Source organism: Halichoerus grypus, chromosome 6, assembly GCF_964656455.1.
Source record: "Halichoerus grypus chromosome 6, mHalGry1.hap1.1, whole genome shotgun sequence".
Lineage (NCBI taxonomy): Eukaryota > Metazoa > Chordata > Mammalia > Carnivora > Phocidae > Halichoerus > Halichoerus grypus.
Genome location: NC_135717.1, coordinates 67,203,890 through 67,227,693, shown reverse-complemented (window position 1 = coordinate 67,227,693; position 23,804 = coordinate 67,203,890). Strand labels below are relative to the sequence as shown.

General features: G+C 41.7%; 1 protein-coding gene across 3 annotated transcripts in view; it reads left to right on the top strand.

Annotated features, from left to right (window-relative positions):
* Positions 1-6,578: 6,578 nt before the first annotated feature.
* The window catches only part of MPP7 (MAGUK p55 scaffold protein 7), a 299,029-nt gene continuing 281,803 nt past the window's right edge, over positions 6,579-23,804 (top strand). For all 3 annotated transcript variants that reach the window (XM_078075305.1, XM_078075306.1, XM_078075304.1), the window contains exon 1: positions 6,579-6,803. The gene's annotated coding sequence lies outside the window, so the exon portion shown is untranslated. The remainder of the gene's footprint in view (positions 6,804-23,804) is intronic.

The following is a 23,804-nucleotide window of genomic DNA, read 5'->3' as shown; positions in this document are numbered from 1 at the left end:
CCAACTGCTGATTGCATCAGAAACCAATCTTGATGCGTTGCCAAAGAAATATGAATAGAATAGAGCACAGTCACTGCTATTGGTTTAGATGAATGTTTCTTGCTTTGGTACAATTGGTGGGTCAAAACTCCTGTTTTAAAATGAATTCTGAATTTATTAGTGCAGGAAGTGTTCGCTGGGCACTTACTATGGGCCAGACCTGGGGATGCCACTGGGGGTACCATAGGGGATGAGTCAGACAAAGCCCCTCTCATCACGGGGACGGTTTCTTCCCTTTCATTTATAAGCAACATTAAGCTGGTATTTTTAGCTAAGAGAAAAAATATTCCCCCAAACTTATGGACTTAGAATTTTGATCAAGGGCCCATCAGATTAGTGAGGGCTAAAGCAGAGTTTCTTAACCTCCTCCCATAAACATAGCCAAAGGTACTCTACTCTTGTTAACAGGATCACTGCTGTAATGAATTAGTCAATTATGTACGTGTGGGAGAGAACAGCACAAAGGACTGCATTAGTTTCTTAGGGCTTGTGTAATTTGAAAAAGCTCTTCAGGTAATTTTAATATCCTTTAATAGTTTCTCTTTCTGCTAGAGTCTATAGATGTTATTGTTCCCATATATGCACATATTTATGGTTTTTTAAAAAAGATTTATTTATTTATTTGAGAGAGAGAGAGAGAGAAAACTTGTGCATGAGTGGGGGGAGGGGGGAGAGAGAGAAATCCTCAAGCAGACTCCCTGCTGAGCTCAGAGCCTGACATGGGGCTTGATTCCAGGACCCTGCGATCATGATCTGAGCCAAAATCAAGAATCAGAAGCTTCATGGACTGAGCCACCCAGGCGCCTCTGCATATGGTTTTTTGAGTATTCCACAGTTGTAGCTGCAGGATTCTGGATGACTCTGGTGATGGTTCACTGGTGGCAATGAGATTATATGACCTGGTGCAGAGTAAAAGGAGATGCAGAGATGAAGACAGAACCTGGAAAGTGAGATGAGAGCTGGTAACTTGATCTGGGAAGACTTGATCATTAATGATAGAGTCCAGCAGTCACACACCACCAGAGACAAAGCTGAAGTCTAACTTAGGCTGATGAACCTGTAGGAAGGGAGAGTGCTCCAAGGGACCCACAGAGGGCCTCACCAAACAAAGCAGACAAGGTTATTGTAGGATGTGCAGGAAGGGTGGGGGTTAGGTAAGATTGAAGTGAAAGAGTGATATGATGGTCTCAAAGCAGAGCAAGGTTGTGAGTAATATTTTATAAACATTTAGTAATATTTTTACTAACATCAGGTCTGGGCTGAAAGGCAAACTTGGAGTCCTATTTCCTTGGATTAAGGTGGCGTGCTGTGTCTCCAAATCCTTTACTTGAAGGTCTGCACCTCAGCTGGAAATCAAGGCTGCTTCTTTGTGTCAAAGTGACCCACAGGCTCCCATCATCCAGGCAAGTGGCGGTGGGGTGGGGGGAGGTTGGGGGGGAGGAGTCCATTCTCATTGATACTCAACTAAGTTTCCAACAGTCTATGATTTTAGAGAACAAGTGTTCTTAGCCCTATGTCCTTGGTGTTAATGAACAAAAGCAGTTTTTGCAGGTTCACATGAGTATGACAAGATGTAAAAGTAAGGTTTTTACTGAGGCCCCAAGAGACAGCGGATGTAAAATTCTCAAGTTGCCAGAGCAGGAAGCAAATCTCAAAGGAAATATCTTAGCTCCTTGTTGACTCTTAAAAATCTCTCACTCAAAATAAGATCATAAAAGGGCAGCGGAAGTGGAGTTTAGGAAGTCTCTATGAGGAACTTTTCTTCAAAGAAAGCAAGGCTGAGTTCTACCTAACCTCTGGTCCAGGGTTTTCCTCCTTAATCTCCCTGGGGAGGGGCATCAGGTGGCCACGAGGGCAACCTGATTTGTGTTCTCTCGGTTCTGAGAGTACCTGACTTTGGCCTGAGATATCCAAAATTGAGAGGCTGAAGGTATTGGCTTGTGGCAGCAGGTTCAGAGAGAGAGAGAGAGAGAGAGAGAGAACAGGGAAGGAGGAGAGAGAATACTCAAGACACGTGTGCTCTGAGAGTCAGGTGCGTTTGAGTCTCGATGGGAGCGAAGTATGTACGAACGTTTCTTGAGGACCCTGAAGAGAGCCATTTGTGAGAGAGAGCTGTGCAGCTGATGTGGAAATCCTGGCCAAGAGCAACACCTGGAGAGGTGATCTACAGGTGAATTTGTAGAAAGTAGCCTAAGGGAGGAAGTAGCAGGCAGAGCAAACTGCATTGACCAGGACAGGAGAGACAGAGTGGGATGTTTCATGTTCAGGTCTCTAAGATTGTTAGAAAGCACCCAAGAGGGGCACCTGGGTGGCTCAGTTGGTTAAGCATCTGCCTTTGGCTCAGGTCATGATCTCAGGGTCCTGGGATCCAGCCCCACTTCCGGCTTCCTGCTCAGTGGGGAGTCTGCTTCTCCCTCGCCCTCTGCCTCTCCCCCTGCTCATGCTCTCTCTCCGTATAGTTCTGTCTCAAATAAATATATAAAATCCTTAAAAAAATTGTTAAAAAAAAGAAAGAAAGAAAGAAAGCACCCAAGAGAGCAAGTGCTCAGTTTAGTCATTGGCCAGGCCCAGAGCAAAGTCTCCCTGCAGTAGGATCACTTGAGCATGAATTTGGTATCCTCCAACTTCTCTTTTCTCCCTATGTTATGAATTTGTAAGGGAGGACCCAGCCTGCCTGTGAGGGATCCTAGCTGGGAGAGTACAGGGAAGGCCTATCCCTGAATGAAGCTTGAAGTGGTGAGCAAAGTGGATTGGCATTCACAGTACAGTTTCTGAATTCAAACCGTATTTTATGGCTTTACTGATCAAAGGATTTTTATTACCTAAAAGTCATCAGAGAAGTTATAGGACCGCCCACATATTCATCTGAATAGGTATGGGAGGGACAGTGGCAGGTGGGGGTTCCCCTTCTGCTGGCATCCTGCTTGCTCTACGTGCTGGTCTCAGCTGAGCCGAGAGCCGTGCTCATGGAGAGTCGCCAACTTGGCCAGTGCTTTTGTTCTTCAAAGAAATCCATGTCAAGAGGTATACGTCACACAGGGAAATTGGGAATTAGTAGAAGACTTAAATGGGAATGACAGCTTGAAACTGGAAGACACAGGGGACTTGGTGTCTGGAAGCCAGCCGAAATAAAGAGATGTCAAGAAAGCTGGCAGTCACCATTGAAGACTTTGGCCTTGGCCTCTGGGCCTCCATCTTTGTGTGAAAGGCCAGGCAAAGACTGTCACTGAACAGAAAATGGGGCCCCACTGACTGACTACAGAAAACGTGGTGGGGCAGGATGCATGCCTCTCTGGCAATCTGTCCAGTGCCTATTCTCTGGGAAATCTCTGTGCGTGAACAGAGGTGAGCCCCGGCAGCCATGTTGGCGGCCTCCACCCTCCCCACTCCCGCCACCTCCCTCACCACAGAGGGTGGGATTGAGCGGGGAGAGGCCAGGCGAGGCCACTCATATTCTCTCTCCATAGAATTTGGGATTGGGTCAAGGTTGTTGATTTAGTCAGGGCTCGGGGAGCATTGGGGTAGCTTTACTTTGACTCCTGGACTTAGGAGCCGGGAAAGCTGTTTTCCAGAGAACAGGAGAGTACAGAGAAGCGGGTTTGAAGATAGAAGAAACTGCAGCCAAGTTCCTCTTGTCTCTCAGGCCCTGGCTCCTGGCCTTCCTGGGGACTGACTTCTTTTTGCCCTTGGAATCTCGAAGTTACCTCTCTGTCTTTAGAACTGATTTTTGAACTCTATTATTAGGGCACAGAGATTACTTTTCAGTGGCTTTGAAGCATTGTGCCATGTATTTCGGTAGTTACATTTGTTATTTACTTTGTAATTTACTTAGTTGCTGCATCTTGTAATTCACCTGCCACTTCCAGCCGGATGCACCGAGATACTTTGCTGTTCCCAGCATTTCCTCTGATTGGCCCTCCACAGTGGGGGCTCGCTCTCTTTTCTTATAGGCATGTGCTAATGGCGTGAGTTCAACCTGTAAGGAGAAAGCCATGCCCAGAAGCAGGGGGAGAAGCCAGAACTAGTAGGGCAGATCTCTAACTTCAAGGGCTTCAGCTCTGTCCTAATTCTGGCCAAATAGGATTAATACTGTTAACTCATTACAGTCCTAAAAGGAATGTCATAGTTCAAGGTGGGCTGTGCACTCTATTTAATGACTTTTGTTTAAGAAACGAAGGCAAGGATGATGTGAAACAATAATCAGTCTGTTTCTTCTCCTACTTTGCTCAGCTCGTATACTCTCAGAATGCGGTTTCGCACTGGATTTTTGTTTCCACATTCTGAGCTCATCCATGGTAGGCAAGCTTATGATGTGGGGAAAGTTGATTTTTTAATGCAATGGTTTCTAAGGCTTTGCATTAGATTTCCTTCTTCCCGACTGGGGTCCCAGGTTCCTCCGTTGTTGCTCCCTGGATCTAGAACCCTGTAGCCTTTCACTGGGGTGACTCCGGCTGAATCCGTGATTCCTCATTTCCTTCAGGATGATTTCCTTGGCCCCTTCTGGACTGTGTTCACCTAGCACCTTGATTTCCCCATCATTTGTGCAGTAACATTTTATAGATCCACTTGGGTCCGTATCATTCTCATTATTAGACCCTGACATCTAGCTGATCCCTGGAAAATAGTTGGTTCTTCCTAGATCTATGCCTGATACACTGGCTTGGTGAATTAAGGCCCACTTCTTTGGACTCTGAAAAAGGTCTTCTCTTTGTTCCTACAACATCACTTTTCTTCCTCCTTCAGGACCTTGGCTCTTGCTGTTTGCTAGGAATGCCACTGCCCTCGAGTTTTGCATAGCTGGCATTTTCTGATTTAAGTGGCAACCCAGAGTAGTTCTCTCTCCCTTCCCAAATTCAAGTAGTACTTCTATCCCTCGGCTCACTCTTTTTTCTTCTCTGTCTTTATTCCTTTCTGTAAATGTATTCGTTTACTGGTTCATTATCCTTCTTTTACGGATAAATAGCTTCTGGTCTGCCTTGTTCAAGACAATACTTAGTAGAGTGCCTAGTTCATTGAAGGAACTAGAATTTGATGATTAATGTTATTGCACGTTTGTTGAGTAAATGAATACAAGAATAATTTTTGATATAAATGATTCAATCCCAAAGAAAGAATGTTAGTGGTGGAATTTCAGGCATGATTGTGAAAAAAAAACTTTTGGAGTGTTTTCTTTCCAATTTGTTCATAGTAGACAGTGCTAAGTTTTTATTTTTTTTCTCACATATTTAAACATATTTAGATCTCAACACTAAGTTACCTGCTTAGAATACGCTGGGACACATATTTTTAGACTATCACTTAAGATTCCATTTATTACAAGGGTTCTATAAAAAATGTGTTAGGTAATGAGGTTAATGTCCTTCAAAGAGTTTTACCTTTTTCTCAGGAAAAAAGAGGATTTGCTCTATTCTTTGTATTGAGTTTCTTGTCCTTCTTTTCAAATTCATGTTCACCTTAATATTCCTTTCCTTCCTTAGGTTTGATTTTTGTCCATTTACATTTTTTCACTACTATTTAATTTAGGGAGTTGTTAGGGGAAGTGGTTTATTTCGAACAGTCTATTTCAGAACCTCATGGGAATGGCAGGAAGAACAAACAGAATAGTAAGGCAGCCAGAGTTAAGGGAGTGTGGTCCCCAGGTGAGTTATGCTTCACTCCCTTCTAAACTGCCTAGGATAATATGGGGCTTGCCTACTATGGTCTGAGAGCTCAGATTACTTAACTATAAGTCATTGATCCTTGTCTCCCCTCTCCTCCCTCAGCTTTCAATTTTCAAAGTCTAAGTCACAGCTTGAAATTTTGTCACATTCCTTTCTTATTCCCTGCATTAGTTGAATTTTCCGATTTGTATCTTCTGAACTTCTCTCCGTATACTACCCTTTTTGGTTTTTGTTTATACTTTATTTTGTCCTTTGGATTCTAAATTCTTCCTGTCAGGGAGTTTTCCTATAAATCTGTTCACAGCGTGGTGCATTCTAAGTATGTCCCATATGGAACACAAGTAAAACGAAAAAAAAAAAAATACGCATAATTTTGCCAAGAGTGAAAACATTTTATGCCTTTTCTTTGCACAGGACAATTTCCTTCTGAATCTTATGCAGCATTTAAAAAATACCCAGGAGACCGCTCTAAAGCCAAGCGATGTTAAAGATTAGCTGTTATTCATCAAGTTCATACGGGAATGAAAGAATCGCTCGCATCTGGCAAAGAAACCCGGGTATCCGTGGTTTTGCGCTTCAGAGAGGCTACAGGTCCATAAATCAGCCCATTCTGCAGCCACCTGGGAACAGAGCGGGTGGGGCGGAGCTTCCGTTGATTGAGGGGCGAAGGAGAGGAGCTAGAGAGTTCTCACCAATCAGAGTTCTGCTTTGTTTTCTCTTACCGGCCAATGAGGGAGCTCTGCTGGCGAGGCTGTCTTCAAGTCCGAGCCACCCACCTCCATCGCAGCCTATCAGCAGACCGCTTTTACGAAGCGTCCGCGGAGCTCCCGCCCCGCGGGCGGAGCGGCCCTGCCCCTTCCCGCCCCTCCGGCCGTGGCCCCACCCCGCCGAGGGAGGGGGCCAAGTCGGTTACTCACTGGGCTGGAGGTGGGGGCCGGGCTCCCGCTGGGCTCGTGCGTTCTGCGCCCGCCGAGGCGGTGCCGAGCCCGTTGACTCCTGATTGTCCTTTGCGGCGGCTGCGGTCGGTGCCTCTTTGCCTCCCGACCCGGGGCTGCAGGGGTCGGAGCGATCGCGCCTCCCGCGGGCCACGGCTGCCCAGAGCAGGTAATGGGGCGCCGTGGCTGCAGCCCCTGTCGGAGCACCGGTGCGGTGCGGGCGGTGGGGTCTGCCCCTTGCTGCTCCCGCGGGCGGCAACCTGGCCGAGCCGGGCCGCGTCACCCGAGCCTCCCGCCCGCCTCAAGGCGCCTCCGCCCGGGAGCCCGCGGCGGCGGCGGCGGCGACACCTTGCGGGGAGGTGGGGGCGGGGCCGGGCGGGGGACCGGGAGGGGGAGGGGCGGGGTCAGCTGCCGGCGGGACCCCTTGGGGACTCCGAGTGAGGCGGCTGGGCCCAACGGAGGGCTCGAGAACGTGCAGGTGGAAGAAAACTGCGGAGTTGAGTCAGAGTCAGGCTCACGAGGGAAAGGGACCTACTGATAAGTAGCGATAAGCTGAGTGGCTTTTTTTTTTTTTTAAGCCAGAAAGGTGTCTTGGGTATTGTTAATTACATATTTTCTGGAGGCAGGCGTATTGCAGTGCCATTTACACATTAACACTGTTTACTTGTTATTTATTATTTTTTAAATTAAGAGCAGTCTTTAACGTGAACTTGTTTGGGGACTTTTCCTTAAGTGACAAGTAGACCCAGCAGTGTGACTCACCTTTGTCTGGGCTGAAGTGGGGAAGGTGCAATAGGAGTGTGGGGGAGGAATGTTGATGAGGAATGCCTGCGCAGATTTGAAAGGATTGTGGGGGTGGAACCTTGTTTCTGTCACTGTGTCATGGGTGGGAGTAGAATTGTGATTCTTTTTTCTTCTTCTAATTTTTTTAAACATTAGCATTAAAATAAAAAAAAAAGCTTCTCTAAAAACAATTTCAGGGTTTTAGGTTTTAGGAATGCACCTGCTTGGTACTCATGCGGTAATACTTTGCAGACAAGCCAGGCAATTTATTAACAAATTTGCACCTTGAATTGTTATTACCTTTTCTTTGACTTGCTTAATAACCTTTGTTTTCATTCACTATTTGTTCACAAGTGAAATGGTGAAGGTCACCGGGTTTGGGCAGTAATGGCACCGTGAGAACTCTTGGAGCAGTGTTCTCACCAGTACGGGTTTTCCCTGCTATCTGAAAACACAGCGTTCCTATGAAATCTTTTCTAAACCGAAGCGCTGCAAAGCAAAAAAAACACTTACTATTAATGTATATGGGAAATTTTTTTAGTGTTACCCCCCAAAAACCTCTTAGGCTTTCTGATACCTTAGGATACATTTTGCTAATGTCAAATAAGTCAAGATACAGCACAGATGCTCAGACAGAGGTCAGAGCTGCTGGGGGCTTGATGCTGAGATGCTGAGTGGAGTTCCCAGGGAAGGAGCTTGGTTCTGCCACTCTGGCTGTTCCCGAGTGTGTGCTGTCTCTATACCAGCTGATGCAAAACAAACACCTCTGTGGGTTTCTTTCAGTTGGTGCAAAGAGATAGTAAGGTCTGTCGTAAAAGCAAAGTAGTGTAACATGAGCTTGTGAAAAACGGGGGATACCTGTATTTCCATTTAGGTCTTTTAATTGAGACTCTCACAGACTGTCAATTTTTTAATCCTTCTATTGGGAGGTAGGTAGTGTATATCATGCCTATTTTACAAGTACATAAAGTGGAAAAGCCTTAGAGATGAGGAGAATTCTGCCCCAGGTCACCTGACTCCTACTTTATTTTGTACCCATAGTGGATTTAATCCAGGATCTACTAAGGTTCCCACCATCAAGTAGGCTTCTGTATACCGATTTGATCATGTGGTACAAGAATCACAGATGGAGATGTTTTTTTCCAAGTAAAGAAATAGTGTCTCTTAGGTTTTTTTTTTTTCCCCCTCCTCGAGGTTGTTGAGATAGTTTGAATCACACCAGAAAGGTAATTTTTCACACAGGCAAAACAAAACAAATTCCTGGTGGTGCTATGTGAAAATCTCTATTTTAAATTTTGGGGAGATTTTCCAAATTAGAGAACCCTATCTTATCTATGTTTGCATCTGTAGCTTAGCGGTGGACTTCAGTACTGTTTTCTGAGTTGAATTGAAATGATTAATATGCATAAGGCAAATAAAAATGAAGCATGATGCGTTCTGGTCATGACTTGGGGCTTGGGAAAGGTTAATTATAAATTTAGTAGAAAAGTTGAAAATGTAAAAATCATTTATTTCTCAGAATAGTGCAAACAAAGGAGTTTGGGGGTTAATGAAGAGCAGGCTTAGATGGCTAGTTGGCAGGAACCTCTCGAATGGTGTCAAGGCTTGGGGAATTCTGGAGAATTGCTAGGTTATGTTAAACTAATTAGTCATCAGGAATATGGAAATGTCTTATGAATTACTGAATGGAACTGTTCTAATCATGAAGTTGTCCCTTTTCATGCGTCTGTGTGCCATTTTGACATAACTTATTCTTGTAAGATATAAGGCATAGCTTATATAAGCCCTATCTCTGATTCGATTTGTTTTTGCATTAATGTCTTAATTTTTACTCTCCTGTCAAAATTTCTAGCACCCAAGGATTTCCATTAAGAAACCTTTATCAATTTGTTAGTTTGTACAGGAAATGAGTCCTCTCTTATGAACACAGCCCTCTTGCAGTGTGGGAAACTGGAAAGAGATTTAGGCTGTTTGTATAGTATTGTATTCTTACCTAGAGTTTCTGTCCTTTAAAAAAGAATGTTAATTACGATGTTACACAACTTCCACTAGGTGGTGCACTGGGTGCTACTCAATGCGGAGTTCAATCAGATGTTTTTTCCTTATTATAAGCATTTCACTGACAAAGATACAAATGTACTGTAACTGTTTCTGTTGTAATTATAGTTCAGACAGAATTGCAATGAGTGATTTGTCAGTTTCATTAAGTGAGGTTATTTGGAAGGAAACGACAGCTTAATTTAAAGTGAAGGACACTTAGCAATTTTAGGAATAACTTCTAAAAAGCTCTCTGATTCTCCCTGTGATCAGGAACCCACACCAGAGTGTGGATTTTTGGTCCTTGTTTATGTACACTTGAACTTTTTTTTAATGGCTGTGTTTTGTTTAAATCTTATGTGAACTCTTAGCTATTTGACTAGTTTCATGTTTTGCTTTCGTTGATTACGGATTCCTTAAAACAAGTGGTAGAATAAAGTAGGTACATATAACAAGATTACTCAAATCTTGAATATGAGTGAATACTTAAGTTATAAAAACAATTTTTTTTTTCCAGGCGTGTAACAGTTTTTCTTTCTTGAATGCTCACATAATCTATTTAGGGGAACATTATTATTTTCAGCTTACTTATAAAGGAGAGGGGATCATCCTCCCTCTGACTGTAGGAGCTTACAGGCTTGTTTGTTACTGATTAATTGCTGTTATTGTTACAGAACGGGGATGAGAAGATAGCTGTTGCTTTGGTAAGAAGTACCCGTTTTAGGTATAGAAATGGCAATGTTAGTGGAGAATAAGGACTAGTTGGGACGATTGCATTTTTGGAGATGTTTTACAGAAAGCTTTGGGCTTTTAAAAAGCAGGATAAGAATTTGAATGGGAAGGTCTGAAGGTGGTTGGTGTGTGTGTGTTTCAGTTCCAGTGAACTCTGTGTAGGGAGGAGGGCTTTGGTAATCTGTTTCTTGGAACTACCTGTGGTTCTAGGGCGGGGAAATTAATGGTGTTTTGGGAGAGGGAAAATAAATAGGTGCCATTCCTTCCAGGAGGGTAGCTCCTGCCAGTGCCGCCAGTCTTGGGTGAGCTGGGGTGTGGAAATGTGGATGGTTGTAAGTAGTCAGGCAGATTAAAAACTGCCTGAGTGTGGGCTTCTTAGAGCTCTTTGCACCTTTGACGACTTGAATCAAGTCAATATGCATTTTAAGTCAGGTTTCTAGCTATCCCACCATACAGACTTGGGCAAGTTAACTCTTCAGTCTTCAAATTTATGTTTTTAATTTTTAAAATAAGTAGAATACTGAACTTTATGAAATTAATTTGAGTATGCAGATGAATAGCTTAAAGGAGTTATTTGGCATAGAGTAGGTTCTCAAATTATGGTAGGTGCTTGAATCTCTACATACTTCTGATACTGTCTTCCACTACCTTAAAAAAAGGTGTTAATAGAAATAGACAAATTTAAGTACACGTGGAGGTGTATTCCTCAAACTGAGGACTTGATTTGGGGTAGAAAACAAGGCTCCTGGTCTAGATATTGCTTTGAATAGAGAAAAGTCAGGTAGGATGCTGTAAAGGGGTCTAGGTAAGGGGTTGGGGTGAAGTGAGCAGTTTTTGCACTCCTGTGTTTATGCACTAGCGTATCTGATTAGCTTGTTAAAAACGTGTTTGGAAGATGGTGCCTCTATATGTTTATTTAAAGCAATTTGAGGGGTGCCTGTGTGGCTCACTCGTTAAGCGTCTGCCTTCAGCTCAGGTCATGATCCCAGGGTGCTGGGATCAAGTCCCGCATCGGGTTCCCTGCTAGTGTGGAGCCTGCTTCTCCCTCTGCCTCTGCTGCCCCCCCCCCCCCCGCTTGTTCTCTCTCTCTCTCTCTCTCTCTCTCTCGCAAAAGTAAATAAAATCTTAAAAAAAAAAGCAATTTGAGTCTTGAGAAACAAATATTTCTGAAGGTTATAACCTTTTCTTTTGGCAATTGGAAGTTTGTTGATGGGGTGTTGTAAAAATCTAGAGTTGAGCCAGAGGTAAAAAGGCTTATGGAGCTATGGACCAAGATTTGTCAAGCTTCTGCTGCTGATATTCAAAACGTTTTTGTTTTCTTCCTAATATGGCTTCTGATTCAACTTCTGAGGATTCTGTTTGGACCTCTGTGCTCTTTTTCATGTTTGGAATTTAAAATCCATTTCCTAGTAAGGCCCCTCAGAGTAGACTTTTTTTTTTTAGATGGTTGAATCGGTACAGATTGGACATTTTGTCAGGTTGGGGGAGGAGTTGCTGGGTCTTGAAAAATGAATGAACATAATTTTGATTTATTTAGAGTCATTTTAAATAGGATTGAAAGTTTACGTTGTGAAATTTCCAAAACGGTGATCATTTCCCCTTTAATGTACATACACTGAGTGTGAAAACCAGTGGTTCTGGAACCTTCCGTGCCCCTAGCTCACCAGGAGGGCTTGTTAAAACATAGGTAGCTGGCTCCACTCATAGAGTTTCTGATTCAGTGGGTCTGGGGTGGGCCCTGAGAACGTGCCTTTCTATTAAGTCACAGCGGTGATGCTGCTGGCCCAGGGACCATACTCTGAAAACCAGGGAGAAGATACCAGGGGGAATGTAAGCACAGTGGTTAAGAGAACAGGCTTTGAAGTTTGAAAGATCTGGATTTGAATCCCTGCTCTGTCACCGACTTCAGGCACATTTCTTACCTCTGTTCTCTAAATTAGAAATATAGTATCATGTTGTGGCAAGTATTTAAATGAACTCAAGTGTGTAAAAGCTCATAGAACAGCACCTGCTAGGTGGCGAACATGCAATAAATGTTGGCTTTTAATCCTAAAAAAATCAATTAGAGTATGAAATAAATAGAATCCTGAATCTTAAAGTTGAGGTATGCTCCTTAAGGACAGAAACTTTTAATTTTTAAAAAAGTTTTAAGATTTTATTTGAGAGAGTGAGAGCACAAGCAGGGGGAGCAGCAGAGGGAGAGGGAGAAGCAGGCTCCCCGCTGAGCAGGGACCCCAACTTGGGGCTCGATCCCAGGACCCTGGGATCATGATCTGAGCCGAAGGCAGACGCTTAACAGACTGAGCCAGCCAGGCGCCCCCAGAAACTTTTATATTTATCCTCATTTCCTAGCACAGTGCTGTGGAAAAGGCATAAAAGTACTCAATTTGTATTTAACAAATGAAGGAAAAGTTTGTGGATCTAGTGATTTTCCAGAAACATTTTTAAGAGACCTGGAATGTTCACATTGGTGGTGTCTTCTTTTGTTTTTTTCTTCCTGAAAAGCTTTCTTTGGTCAAAAGATGTTGGTTTTAGGATAATCATTGTAGTCCACACTTTATAGAACAGGAATTTTAAAGGTTGTTCCTGGGAGTTCAATTTCAGGAAGTGCCTGGGAGTCATCTTTAGAAAATAGACTCACCTGTTGTTTGGTGACTTTGTTCGAAGACCCTGAATGCAGTTCTCGGAGATTCTTCCCCCCTTGGCCACCATGCCCGGTTAATTTTCTTTCTGCGTGTCTCCGAGAGCCCACCTCTTGTTTGGCCCCCCATTCCTGTTACTTCCTGTCACCATCGTCACCCTCTTAATGTTACTTGTTCACTTTTTATTGTTTCCTTCACTAGAATGCATACTCTGTGAGGGCAAGGCCCAAGCACAACACCTGGTGGGCAGGGATTTCGCACATGCTGGTTGCATGAAGGACCATGTGTGGCAGGGACTCCCTCCCCATGTCGGGTGCATAGGCTTGAGTTCATGCTCCCTTTTGGCCCGCCCTTATGATGCGGTGGTCCATGTAAGCCTCAGTTTATTTCACCGATCTTCCTCCTTCATCTCCCATTCCACTTTTGGTTCTCCGCCACCCCCATTGGACCCTCTCTCGGGCTTGTACATAACTTCATTAAGTTCTGCCAGATTATTATCCGGAATGGCTGTGATGGTTTACACTGTTGCCAGCTGTCGGTCCCGACATTCTTGCCAGCACTTGATATTTTCTGACCTTATAATTTTTTCCAATCTGATGCAACAGATGGAGCGAACTGGGCACAACGTGATCTATTACTGTTCTGATTTGCAATTCTCTGATTACTAATGCAGGCGAGTATCCTGTCATATGCTTATCAGCTGTGTGGGGTCCCCTTTTGTGAATTGCCATTTATTTATTCTTTGCCTCTTGTTCTATTAGATTTTTGTATCCCCCTTCCTGCTTTTCTGCCCTAATTAACAGGAATTTTTTGTATATTCTGGGTGATAATCTGTTGGATTTTATATGGTGCAAATATCTTCTTAGGTTTTTTGTTTTGTTTTTTTTACCCGTTTATCGGGTTTCTTCTTTGAAATCTTTTATTGTACAGAATCTTTAATTTTGTTATAGTTAGATCCATTTTTTTTACCGTCTAGGTTTTAGGACATATTTCTCCATTCTTAGTTAACAAAGGTATGTTTTTACAACCTGTCTCTTTCTGTTCTAGTTCCACACTGGTTTTGTTTTTGTTTTCATTTTTATTGCTACAACCTGTTTATAGTGATTGGCATGTAGAAGTATGAGACCCACCTGTATTCTTTTCAGATGTTTAAGCTGGTGGTTTTCATCCCTGGCTTTACATTAGAATTAACGAGGTGGCTTTTAGAAACCTGTGCCCCAGTTTATCCTGTATCAACTGAATCATAATCTAGAGGGAGTGGAGACCCAGCAGTTGTATTTTTTTAAAACCTCCTCTGGTGATATATAACCATGGTTAAACCATATGTTAAAAAACAAAATTCAACTGAATCAATTTTAAAGATCTTACTGACTTTATTTGACAATTCATGAATTGGGCAGTCATCCATCCAGCAAATAGAAAGGAGGTCTGAGAAGGAACTATATAGAATGAAAGACTTTTGCATGTAGAAGGGAGTGGGATCAGGAAGCTATAAGAGCAAAAAGTGGACTGGTTGTGTCGCTTTCCTTTAGATGAAAGGAGTCTGCAAGGCAGGTTACCTCATTCGTGCAGATCAGGTAAGTTCCTAATGAACTAGTTTATGATTCCATTTCTGGGAGAGCTGAAACTAATTGTCTCTGATGATGTGGGGCTTAGCATAAGTGACTCTATATTGGGCTTGTTGTCTTTTTTTTTTTTTTTTAAGATTTTATTTGACAGAGAGTGCATGAGCACGCGCACAAGCAGGGGAAGTGGGAGAAGCAGGCTCCCCGCTGAGCAGGAGCTCCATCCCAGGACCCTGGGATCATGACCTGAGCTGAAGGCAGATGCTTAACCAACTGAGCCACCCAGGCACCCCTGTTTTCTTATTTTTAACACCTGTATCAAAGATAGTTGTTTTTTCGATAGAGTTTAAAATTTTTTCTTCATTATTGTCTTATGTCTTCTCTGTTAGATTAATTCCTATGTACTCGGTTTTTGTTTCTATTGTGAGTGACGTTTTTTTCCTTTCCCCCTTTTTTTTCTCTATTGGTATGTATGTCTATATTGATATAAAACTATCAGCTTATCTGTCTATACTTAATATATTTTGGGGGCAATCTTGCTAAATTCTTATGTAGTTTAGTGGCTAGTTTTTCTTTTCCATGTTCTCTGAAGTTTATTCTTTAAATAATGGCCAATTGTCTTTTTCCTTCCAATTCTTATCACCTTATCTTTTGTATTTCCTTGCTTTACTGCATTTGTCTAGAATTGTAGTGATACATTGAGAGTAACAGAGATGGTGGTCCCTAGATCTTGTAGGGAATTCATCTTTAGTTTCACCTTTAATTGGAAGATTTATTTATTTTTATTTTTCATTTTACTTTTTTTGGGGAGGGTTATATGCTCTGTTTTTTATTTTAAAGTTTTTTATTTAAAACTTTATTATTTTTTTAATCTTTATACCCAACATTGGGCTTGAACTCATGACCCTGAGATCAAGAGTTGCATGCTCTTCTGACTGAGCCAGCCAGGTGCCCCTGGTCTATTTTTTTTTTTAATTGTTTGACTTCATTTGTTTTAAAAACTTGAGAAATAAGCACAGTATTCTCTTTCTGATTTTGGTAAGGTAACTGTCATGGATGGTATGTAGAGCTCTAAACTCTGAATAGTTATAGTTGTGTATAGTGACGTTTTTATTTTTATTTGGTATGTGTATATATATGTATATTTTATATTGAGGTTTTTAAATTACATATTTGGATTATTTTTATCAGGCTTTTCCAAAGTAAGTTATGTGTAGCGACTCTACTTAGTTGAAAGCCATCATGTGTTTGGAAAAACAAAGCGGAAATGGTTATGTATCTTAAACTGTGAACTTTTCTTTTTTAAGATTTTTATTTATTTGAGGGGGAGGGAGAGAGAGCACGCGCGCATGCACATGTGCACATGAGTGGGAGGAGAGGGAGAGGGAGAAGCAGACTCCCCTGCTGAGTGCAAAGCCCAGACTCAGGGCTCGATCCCAGGACCCTGAGATCATGACCTGAGCCGAAGTCAGACACTTAACCAACTGAGCCACCCAGGTGCCCCAAACTGTGAATTTTTAAAAAAATGAATAGATACCTAGAAAAGTGCATATGCTAGGATATGCAAATGTCCTACATGTGCAGCTCACTGAGTTATCCCAAACCAAACACACTTGTTTAAGCAGCATTCAGGTTGAAGAGAGGAAACATTAGTAGGACCCCAGAAGTCACCCTGCTCCTCTTTTCTATGACCTTGACTTGTAACAGTATGGTGATTCGTGGTCATGGTCTGTCAGTTGGCTCCTGCTGGACTCCTTACTTGGGGTGTTTTGTTCAACAGGGAAATCAGGATAAGGTCGTGTCTGAAAGTTCATTTGAACATTGGAGCCTTGACCTAGGCTCTAATCTTTGGAGCTGCAGTTTTCAAACATGTGATTTCAGTACTTCACTCTGAAAAATTAAGGATTTTTCTTTATGTGGGTGATATCTAACAATATTTGCTGTGTTAGAAATTCAAACAAGAAATTTTAGAGTATTAACTCGTTAAAAAGTAAGAATCCCATTATATGTAAACATAAAAACACTTTATGAAAAATAACTATCAAAATAAGTGAGAAGAGTGGCATTACTTTATGTTTTTGTAACTTTTTTTAAATTGAAATATAGTTGACTTACAATGTTAGTTTCAGGTGTACAACATTGTCATTTGACAGTTCTATACATTATGTAATGCCATGGTAAGTGTAGTAACCATCTGTCACCATACAAAGTTATTACACTGTTACTGACTGTATTCCCTATGCTGTACTTTTCATCCCTTATTTATTTTGTGACTGGAACTTTGTACCTCTTCATCCCCTTCACCTGTTTCACCCATCACTTCCCTCCCCCGCCCCCTGCAACTACCAGTTTGTTCTCTGTATTTTAAGTCTGTTCTGTTCATTTGTTTTGCTTTTTAGATTTTCACATGTAAGTGAAATCATTCGGTATTTGTCTTTCTCTGCCCTATTTCACTTAGCACAATCTAGGTCCGTCCGTGTTGTGAATGACAAGATTTCTTTTTTTTTTTTTTACTTTGGAGTAATATTCCGTTCTATGTATATATGCCACATCTTTTTTTTTTTTTTAAGATTTTATTTATTTATTTGACAGAGACACAGCGAGAGAGGGAACACAAGCAGGGGGAGTGGGAGAGGGAGAAACAGGCTTCCCGCTGAGCAGGGAGCCCAATGTGGGGCTCGATCCCAGGACCCTGGGACCGTGACCTGAGCTGCAGGCAGACGCTTAACGACTGAGCCACCCAGGCGCCCCTGCCACATCTTCTTTATCCTCTCATCTTTCGATGGACACTTGGGTTGCTTCTTGGCTATTGTAAATAATGCTGCAGTCAAAATAGGGGTGCATATGTCTTTTTGAATTAGTGTTTTCATTGCCTTTGGGTAAATACCCAGAAGTGGAATTACTGGATCGTATGGTAGTTCTATTTTTAATTTTTTGAGGAACCTCCATACTGTTTTCCACAGTGGCTGCACCAATTTACATTCCCATCAACAGTGCACAAGGGTTTTTCTTTTCTCAACATCTTCACCAACACTAGTTCTTATCTTTTTGATACTAGCCATTCTGACTGGTGTGAGGTGGTATCTCATTGTGGTTTTGATTAGCATTTCCCTAATTAATGGTGTTGAGCATCTTTTCATGTGTCTATTGGCCATCTGTATGTCTTCTTTGGAAAAATGTCTAATCAGGTCCTCTGCCCATTTTTAAATCAGATTAATACATTTTTTGGTGTTGTGTGAGTTCTTTATATATTTTGGATATGAACTCATCAGATATATCCTTTGCATATATCTTCTCCCATTCAGTAATAAGTTGTCTTTACATTTCATTGATGGTTTCCTTCACTGTGTGAAAGCTTTTTATTTTGTTGTAGTCCCAATAGTTTATTATTGCTTTTGTTTCCCTTGCCTGAGGACACACATCTAGAAAAGTGTTGCTAAAGCTGATGTTTAAGAGATTACTGCTTATGTTTTCTTCTAGGAGTTTTATGATTTCAGGTCTTACATTTAGGTGTTTATTCTATTTTGAGTTAATTTTTGTGTGTGATGTAAGAAAGTGGTCCAATTTCATTCTTTCACATATAGCTGTTCAGTTTTCCCAGCACCGTTTATTGAAGAGACTGTCTTTTTTTTTTCTTTTTTTAAAGATTTATTTATTTGAGAGAGTGAGACATAGTGAGAGAGGGAACACAAGCAGAGGGAGTGGGAGAGGGAGAAGCAGGCTTCCCGCCGAGCAGGGAGCCCGATGCAGGGCTCGATCCTGGGACCCTGGGATCATGACCTGAGTTGAAGGCAGACGTGTAACGACTGAGCCACCCAGGGGCCCCTTGAAGAGACTGTCTTTTCTCCATTGTATATTCTCGCCTCTTTTGTTGTAGATTAATTGACCATATAAGCATGAGTTTATTTTTGGGCTCTTAATTCTGTTCTGTTGATCTGTGTGTCTGTTTCTGTGTCAGTACCATACTGTTTTGATTACTGTAGTTTTGTAGTATAGTTTAGATCTGGGATTGTGATACCTCCAGCTTTGTTCTCCTTTCTCAAGATTGCTTTGGCTGTTTGCAGTCTTTTATGGTTCCATACAAATTTTAGGAATATTTGTCTTCTGTGAAAAATAGGAATTGTGATACGGATTGTATTGAATTTGTAGATTGCTTTGGGTAGTATGGACATTTTAACAATAGTCTTCCAATTCATGAGCATGAAGTATCTTTCCATTTGTGTCATGTTCAGTTTCTTTCATCAGTGTGTTGTCACTTTCTGAGTACAGATCTTTTACCTCCTTGGTTACATTTATTCCTAAATATTTTATTCTTTTTGATTGTAGCTCTTCATGTCTGCTTAGAAGACAGCTGGATTTTTCTGTTTCTGTATTCAGTCTGTTGTGATTTGTTGTTTGGTTGGAATATATGAAGGAAATTTAGTCTTGTACAGACCTGTAGTTGGAAGAGAGGAGTGTTTTAATGATCTTGTTAGGTAATCGTGGATATTCTCTTTGATACCACATCAAAACTCTGTGACAGTTTCTGAAAAAGTTAGTTGCAGACTGGAATCTTAACCCATGTCAAACTTTTCTCATTCTGTTACATTTAATTGTACTGGTTTATCTTGTACGTTGAATCTTCATACATGATTTGGAAAATATTGGTTCATGGAATTCTATAAATCTCCCAAATGTTGGCACCTTTCATGATACCATTGGAAAAGGTCACATTTGTTAAAATCACCCATGATCCCATCAGAAAGATTGTTATTGCAAAAGCTGTCATGTTCCTGGTGGCAGATGTAATTTTTTGAAAAACCTAATTTTTGCTGGAAAGTTTGAATTTTTTCATGGTCAACACATAGGTTGGGTGTCTTCCTGGAAGCAATAGGTTCACTTTGTTTATTCTTAAAAAAAAAAAAAAAGTCTGCCAAATAAATACCCAACCTTCAATACTCCATTTGCCTTTCAGTTGTTATTTCCTATAAGAATGATATTCCATGGGGAAAAAAGCTGCTCGCTCAGCTTGCGAATTGGACAGATGGCACTCCTCCTTTACTTTGAGACAACCATTGGCCTTCACTGTATGGCATACATCCTTATGTATACTTCCTATTTTGTCACAGAATGTTAAGAAGACATGTATCCAAGAACTGAGATTTCAGTACAATTGTTAATTTTCACCGTTTCATCAAGGACACTCTTATGTGAAGCTGGCATTTCTTTTCATTGAGTTTATAGCGGGGAGGGCTGCCCGGTTGGTGCCATCGACTTTTTTCCTGCCAAGGTGCCAGCAGTTTCATCACCCTTGCTGTTACATCCTCAGCACAAATGTCAGTGCAGTGAACATCGCAAGTAACCTCTCCGCATTATTGCAAAAATCGTTTTGACCTCATGGATGGGCTGGAAGGTTCTTGAGGACCCCAGGGTTTAAGGATCCCTCAAGAACAGCTGGTTCTTTGTATCTCTCACCAGTGCAGTTGAGGGCCAGGTTCTTAATACTGATCTGTCTCCCCTGAGGTTGCTGAACCAGATCCAACTTTGCCTTTGCTTACTTACTCCGAAAGCTATCTTCTTAGAAGCAGGGACCTGCTACTTCTTGGCTCAGCTGTGCTGTATTTTTCCAAGTGAGGGAAAGTTTGGTAACAGTAGGAAAGAAAATATTTCTGAGATCAGCAGCTTCAGACCTGTGTGAAGCTGTTAATTTTGCTGTCTTATCACAATAAATACGTCTATAAACATGCTAATACTTGGTTTACTTTCCTCATCTTTTAAGATGAAGATAATCACAAAGAGAAGTTGAAGACATGTCCTGGACATTTATCAAGAACTATTTGTTTGGTAATGTCATAATTAGGAAGAATGATAACAAGTGGTAACCTGTTGTAATGCTTTTGATTTAATTTTAACCTGTTAATGGTTTAACATGTTCTTCTCTTCTTTTATTTCCTGTAAATAGTAATCAGATCTTGGTTTGATTCGGTTTCTGTTTTTTGCAAAATTGCTTCATGGGTGGTAAGGTGTACTTCTAGCTGGAGTCTGGCAGTGTTGATTGTGTCTTTTTTGTGGTGTTCCTGGTCATTGAGAATCATTACCTAAATCCATTGTTTTATTAGTGGTTTGTGAAATGGTGATATTTTATTTCTGTTTTTCTTCTTTATGTATTAGGATATTTTTATAAAGAGGAAATTTACCTCATCAGTTATTTGAGATACAGTTGTATAGAAAAGGCAGGTTAATTTTTTTTTTTTTTAAGATTTTATTTATTTGACAGAGAGCGAGCAAGCACAGGGAGGGAGGGAGGGAAGAACGGAGGGAGGGATGGAGGGACAGAGGGAGGGAGGGACGAGGGAGCAGCAGAGGGAGAGGGAGAAGCAGGCTCTCCGCGGAGCAGGGAGCCCGACGCGGGGCTGGATCCCAGGACCCTGGGATCATGACCTGAGCCAGAGGCAATGGCTTAACTGACTGAGCCACCCAGGCGCTCTGCCTTTTTTTTTTTTTTTTTAAATTAATTTTCAACATTGTGAGTTGGTCCATTAGATTATAGAATAAGTCTGTTCAGGATGAGTAAATTAAATTGGTCTCTCAGTCGTTTTTCTTTGAGAAATTGCACTCGATTTTAGAAGTAAGTAAATCCAAAGGAAACTATTAAGAAAAAAGTCCTTTTGTTGTATTCTGAGAATAACTTAATTCATTTGAAATAAAAAAAAAGTGTAGATACCTACTGATGCTATTAAGAGAATTACATTTTTTAAAATTTAAATAAGATTTTTCTTGGGGCGCCTGGGTGGCTCAGTTGGTTAACCATCTAACTTCTGATTTTGGCTCAGGTCATGATCTCAGGGTTGTGAGATTGAGCCCCACATGGGGCCCTGTACTCAGCGAGGATTCTGCTTGAGATTCTCTCTTTCTCTCTCTCTCTCTCTGCTCTTCTCCCTGCTTGTACTCCCTCTCTCTCTCAAATAAATTCTTTAAAAAAAATTAAGATTTTTCTTGCTTCTGAGAATAATGTATTCATTGCACATAATTATCCTTTTATGAATCCTATGTTGTATTCTGAGAGCACATTTGAAAGTGTATGAAGTATCCTTGCCCTCAAGGTGTTTATAGTAGAATAAAGTAGGTGAAAAGTTGACCTTTGTTAGATAAAGTTTTTACTGGCATTTCGTGGGTTGAATGATAAAAGTTATGTTTATTACAATACTTCCTCCTCTTTAAAATTTATACTGTTGAGAAACTGGATGATGGAAAAAAAAGTTTTCTTTAGATAAAGGATAGTAATAGGCAAAACTGGTTATGGGAAGGGTGAGTCAGATCGAGCCAGAGTATCTGTTGGAATTCTGGTGAGAACAAGGGAAGCAAATGCCTTTCGTCTTAAACTGCAGATTCTCACCCTGGTGCTGGCGGTGACTTAAAACAGGTCCTTCTACTGCAGGCCAGACCTGTTTTAAGCTGTTCCTCCCTTCTGAATTCCTTCTCTTAATTTGAGTGATTGCTGAATAGCCAGTACTTCATACCCGGACAGAAGATTATGTAAACACCTGTGTACATTTGTGACTCTCCTCCTAGGAACCTGTTAACAGCTGTTGCTGATCAGCAGTGGAGTTCTTTGTAACTCCAGCTTTTGGGGTTCTTTGGTGTGTACTTCGGAATGATACCCGCAGGGAAGTGGGTCATTAGTGATGTGTGTACTGACTCTTCCACTGACCACTGAGATCTGCTCAGTTAGCTTAGTTCAGCATCGTATACTTTACAAGTGATAACTAAAGTGATTTTGACTCGACTTCTGTTCTAGTGTTTCTAATCTCCCGCTGGGTCCAGAACTGGGTAATTGAATTTACTCTGATTTTTGCATATGGGACCTCAAATATCCTTAGGGGAAGACTGTGAATGGTATGGCAAGATTGCTTCCCACAATACACCTTTTTCTCTCTCTGAGTTGTTTTTAACTTAATCATAGCTGCCATTGACAGTAACTTCTTCCATTTATTGATCCTTTCTATTCCTGAGGTGCTGTGCTGAGCTGGGGCTCCCTGATATTCATGTGTAAGTCTTGTCTTAACAGCAGTCCTTGGAAGATTGTCTCTTTTCTTTTATAAATGGGGAAAACCGAGTCCTGCAGTTCAATACTTTGCCTCGAGTCCAAGGATTAGGAAGTGGTAAAACCAGGGTTCAAACTCCAGCTACCTGTTCTCCTATACGGCAGAAACCAATGTGTGAGAATATCCTATGATTCAAATTCTTACTGGAATGTCTCTTTTGTGCATCTTCAGTCTCTCCTTGGCTCCTTCTTTTAATCTGGACAAGCACAAGTCTCACCTCCTCTGGCTCGTGCTCTAAAAATCTGTCTACCGAAGTGTACCCCTGGTGACAAGTTTGCTCAGAAGTCTGAGGGCACTTCAAAGAGTCACCCACTGCAAGCATGAAATTGTTCCGAGGTTTAATGTTTGTTCTGATAGATTAAATAACACTTTGCATTGTTTAAAATGGACACTCCGGAAAGATATGTGATCTTTATGCCCCACCCTTGAACCTCCAGAAGTACCTCAGTTTGAGAAACAAGTCTATGGGACGTAGTAGGAATTTGCCATGGTAGAGTGGGGGTCCGATGGGAATGTACAGATGGACAGTGGTGAGGGGCTGAACGGAGGAGTAGGGATGGTGCAGGGATGAGTATTCTAGAGATCTGGGTGGTGTGATGGGATGAATTTGATGACTGGATATTGGGAAGCTTAGTTCTGCTGCTTCTCAGACAATTTAGTTTTGTCTTGGTTTCTGCCACTGGTTTGTCTTTTTGCTGCTGTCGCTTAACTATGGGAGTGTCTTCAACCCTTGACCCATTTATTCCTGCCTCTTACCCTGGTTATTGTGCCTTTGCCCATTGTCTGGGTTCCGGCTCTCCTTTCTGTATGAGTGACTTCTATGGTGGCTTCAGTGAGCTCCGGTTCATTGAATCCACCAGAGCCCTAATTTGCTGAAGCAAGTTTGCAGTTGCTCAGTGGTGTCTCCTCGAAAGTGAAATGTCTTAGAGTTAGCATGCTTGATTTCAACTGCTCTTTTCTCTAAAACTATAACATTGGGGCATCTGGGTGGCGCAGTCCGTGAAGCGTCAGACTCTTGGTTTCAGCTCTGGTCATGATCTCATGGTCGTGAGTTTGATCCCCGTATCAGGCTCCATGTTCAGTACAGTGCCTGCTTGAGTTTCTCTTTCTCTCTCTCTCCCTTTGCCCCTCTCCACCGTATGCTCTCTCTCTCTCTAAAAGAAGTAAATAAATCTTTTAAAAAAAACTAACATTTTTAGGTGGTATACAAATTGGCTGGAGTAGAACATTTCCATATCCACTGTAGATTAGGCTCAAATCCCTGTTTAATTAGCCAAGGGTTCAGAACTGACTGGAAGGTAGAACAGACACCGTGTAACATGGCATG